The sequence below is a fragment of the Adiantum capillus-veneris genome, chromosome 2, assembly GCF_014529385.1.
Source record: "Adiantum capillus-veneris isolate H3 chromosome 2, ASM1452938v2, whole genome shotgun sequence".
NCBI classification, from domain to species: Eukaryota; Viridiplantae; Streptophyta; class Polypodiopsida; order Polypodiales; family Pteridaceae; genus Adiantum; species Adiantum capillus-veneris.
The window spans coordinates 112,309,378-112,313,439 of NC_140932.1; positions in this window are offsets into that span (position 1 = coordinate 112,309,378).

A 4,062-nucleotide genomic window follows, 5' to 3' on the forward strand; every position below is an offset into this window, starting at 1 on the left:
TAGACGACTAACATATGAGCCTCGAGTCCCAATAATATCTTATGGCCCTTTTGAAAAGTGGGGTGTGGATGCAATAGGTCCCCTACCTCATACTTCTACAGGGAAGGTTTTCATCATCATGGGTGTTGACTACATGACACGATGGGCGGAAGCAACAAACACAACCCGAATCACAGCTGAAGAGGTATCAAAGTTTATTTTTTATCATATTTGTAGTAGGTTTGGAACACCCCTAGAAATCTTATCAGATCGAGGCCCGGGTTTTAGGGCTGACCTTCTGAATGATCTCTTGAGGAGGTTAAAAGTGAAACACCTGCATTCCACACCCTACTATCCTCAATGCAATGGATTGGTGGAAAAAGTGAATGGAATGATATGTAAGATCATCTCTAAGTAGGTTGTGGACTGGCCTAATGATTGGGATCGCCATTTGACGGCTGCTCTTTGGGCGTATAGGACATCTTTCAAGGTATCTACCCAATTCACCCCTTTTCATCTAGTTTATGGACAGGAGGCACTTCTCCCCATTGAGGTAGAGCTCTCAAGCTTGTGCGTTCTTGCAAGAGTGGCAAAAAAACCAAAAGAGGTTCTACATGAAAGGATCTTAGATCTCCAACGACTTGAGCTAGATAGAGAAGAGTCCATTGATCACTACATCATCAAAGCGACAAGCCAAAGGGACAAAATCAACAAGAAGCTCAAGGGGAAAGGATTGAAGGAAGGTATGTTGGTTCTTCGCTATGATAACCGACTTGATACTCGACTTGACAAAAAGTTTTTGCAAAGATGGGAGGGACCTTTCATGATAAAAACAAAGTTTGGGAATGGTAGTTATAGATTAGCCGATTTATCAGGAAAACTCCACAAGACCAGAGTCAATGGATGGAGATTAAAGCCCTACTTTCAACGTATCAATCCGTTGATAGGCAGTCATCTGCCTACATCGTCTAAGCTCCAAATTGGCATGGCTCCCTTCGGCTTGGAAAATGCTCCACCTATTTTTAAAGCTTTGATGTGCAAAGAAGAACCAGCCTTGGAATCTGAACATACCCAAGGCAACCCTCCCATCTCCGATTTATGGGATTGAGGTAATGAAAAGCAGGTCTAATGGAGTAAAAGAGTGCATGACACTCCTCCTATTGAAAAAAATAAACTAGAAAAGAAAAAATGACAAAAAAAAGAGAAAAAAAAAGAGAAAAAAAAAGAAAGAAAAAGAAGCAACACCGTCCTCCTAAAGATATGAATATCTCTAGGCTTGGGGGAGGGCTAATATGAGTGGCATAAAATGGTAACCATCTTTTTGCAACTTTTTTCAGCCTACTCAACGTCCTCTTCCTCATATGTGTATATATTTTTCTACGCTATTAAGTTATCTAGAGTAAATTCCTCCTCTTCGTTTAACCTTTGTGGCGACACATACATTGTACTCTTCCCAAAAATGTCACCTTAGTCATATATTTATATTACCACCCTTTTCTTTTTTTCTTTGTAAATAAAAGTAAGCATACAATAACCAACTATCTACCCCCAAACTTTCTTACCTCTTGTGAATAAGTAGTAGAAAAATAATATATCCATCTTCCAGCCCATATAGATAAATTACCATGAAAATCAGCTCTCCACTTGTCTTCACCAAAGATTATGGTCCATCTCTACAAGTCTTCTATGCCCCCTACATAGGTGGCCCAATATCTCTTAAGAATATACATATACTTTTTCTCCTTTCAAAAAGACTCCAATTGTATATTCTTATCACAAGAAAATAATATTGGGCCCTCCTCTATTTGTTTAAGCTCCAAATTGACATGGCTCCCTTCGGCTTGGCAAATGCTCCACCCATTTTTAAAGCTTTGATGTGCAAAGAAGAACCAGCCTTGGAATCTGAACATACCCAAGGCAACCCTCCCATCTCCGATTTATGGGATTGAGGTAATGAAAAGCAGGTCTAATGGAGTAAAAGAGTGCATGACACTCCTCCTATTGAAAAAAAAAAAAGTGGAAAACGAAAAATGACAAAACAAAGAGAAAAAAAAAGAAGAAAAAGAAGCAACACCATCCTCCTAAAGATATGAATATCTCTAGGCTTGGTGGAGGGCTAATATAAGTGGAATAAAATGGTAACCATCTTTTTGCAATATTTGTCAGCCTACTCAACGTCCTCTTCCTCATATGTGTATATATTTTTCTACGCTATTAAGTTATCTAGAGTAAATTCCCCCTCTTCGTTTAACCTTTGTGGCGACACATACATTATACTCTTCCCAAAAAATGTCACCTTAGTCCTATATTTATATTACCACCCTTTTCTTTTTTGCTTTGTAAATAGAATAAGCATACAATAACCAACTATATATCCCCAAACTTTCTTACCTCTTGTGAATTAGTAGTAGAAAAATAATATATCCATCTTCCACCCCATATAGATAAATTCCCATGGAAATCAACTCTCCACTTGTCTTTACCAAAGATTATGGTCCCTCTCTACAAGTCTTCTATGCCCCCTACATAGGTGGCCCAATATCTCTTAAGAATATACATATAGTTTCTCTCCTTTCAAAAAGACTCCAATTGTATATTCTTTTCACAAGCAAATAATATTGGGCCCTCCTCTATTTGTTTAAACATCATAGCCTTTTGAAAAAGCATGATTCCCCTTGGATGCATACAAGCAAAGGGCCCATACAAGAAGACTTGGAAGCAAAAGGTTCCCTAGCCTAGTGTGGACCTTCCAAACCGAATTCCTTGGTGCATGGGCATGAAGAATAGTCCAAATTCATATCAAACATGTTGAGAAGGTCAAATTTGCCTTTTGAAGCATGTCATTCCGAGCTACAGGTAAAAAGTTATGGTCAAAATAGTGTAAATCTATCAGATTCGCAGCAAAAGGAAACTGTAAATCAAGTAAATCAAGAGGATGAGATCTTATTTTTTCCCTACTCATCTTCTAGAAGAGCAATGAGTGTTCAAGGTCACTTGCATGTGATGGGACCAACCTAAAGATGCTTTCTAAATGCCAAGACAGACAAGTTGAGATACCGCGCAGGAGCCACCCGTAGGGCCTCATGGTGGGGCCCACCTACATTATACACCCCAATGGAACCTTCACGGTCTAAAATGATATTTTTGGTGAATAAATAGTCCCTTTTATGTCCAATATTCAATGAGTGGTCAAAGGACACTTAATTAGGGCTAATCACCTACCCTACTTAAGTGTAGCATAATCCCACTCCTACACAACTATAAATAGCCCCCTTTGGAGAGACTCAAGGACACACACCTATATTTTCAACTTCATGTTGTTTCTTGATCAATAGTAGAGAAAACCCCAACTCTCCCTCTTTCACATCCTCCCTCCTAACCCTCCTCTTAGGAGGAAGTGCAACTCTATCCTCCACTCTTTCTATTCTACAATCTCTTACTCCATCGACCCAATAAATCATTTGTAGCCCCTCAATAACTTGTAAATACATCATGATTTCTCTCATGGTTGTGTTAATGATCATTAAATCAGCTTGAAAACTTTCAAGTGTCGCAATTCGTGATGGTTAGCCAGCGTCTGTCCTCCCCTTAAAAGGTGTGCGAGAAATCAAGTAAGTGTTCTATTCTCAATTTACCATTGGTTTGTTTCTCCACACTTAATTCTCACTCCAACTCTCTTTTGCTTCATTACATATGCATGTGGCTACCTCTCATGGTGATTTTATTTCTCACGGCATTGCATAGATGGAGATGAGCTCTCTATGCAAAGTGTGTTAGTTCGATGTAGGTCTCTTGTGTGTTTTTTGAGAGGCAGGTCTTGTGTGCATGATTTTTTTATGAGTCCTTGAGAGAAGAGGAGTTTGGATGTATCATGGGTATGTTTATGGGGAGAAGGTGAATGCTATTCCACAAATTTCATATTTACATTTGATGCACTGCATTGGGTTGCATAATCGTTGATGGTGTCAAGTGTCCAAAGTGTACATAGAGTAAGGGTTCTCAAAGTGTGTTGCTTGAGTGGGTGAGTGCAAATGTTATTTTGATTGGTTTCCTTCTCCACTCCCAAAAGAAGGTGGTGCCCCA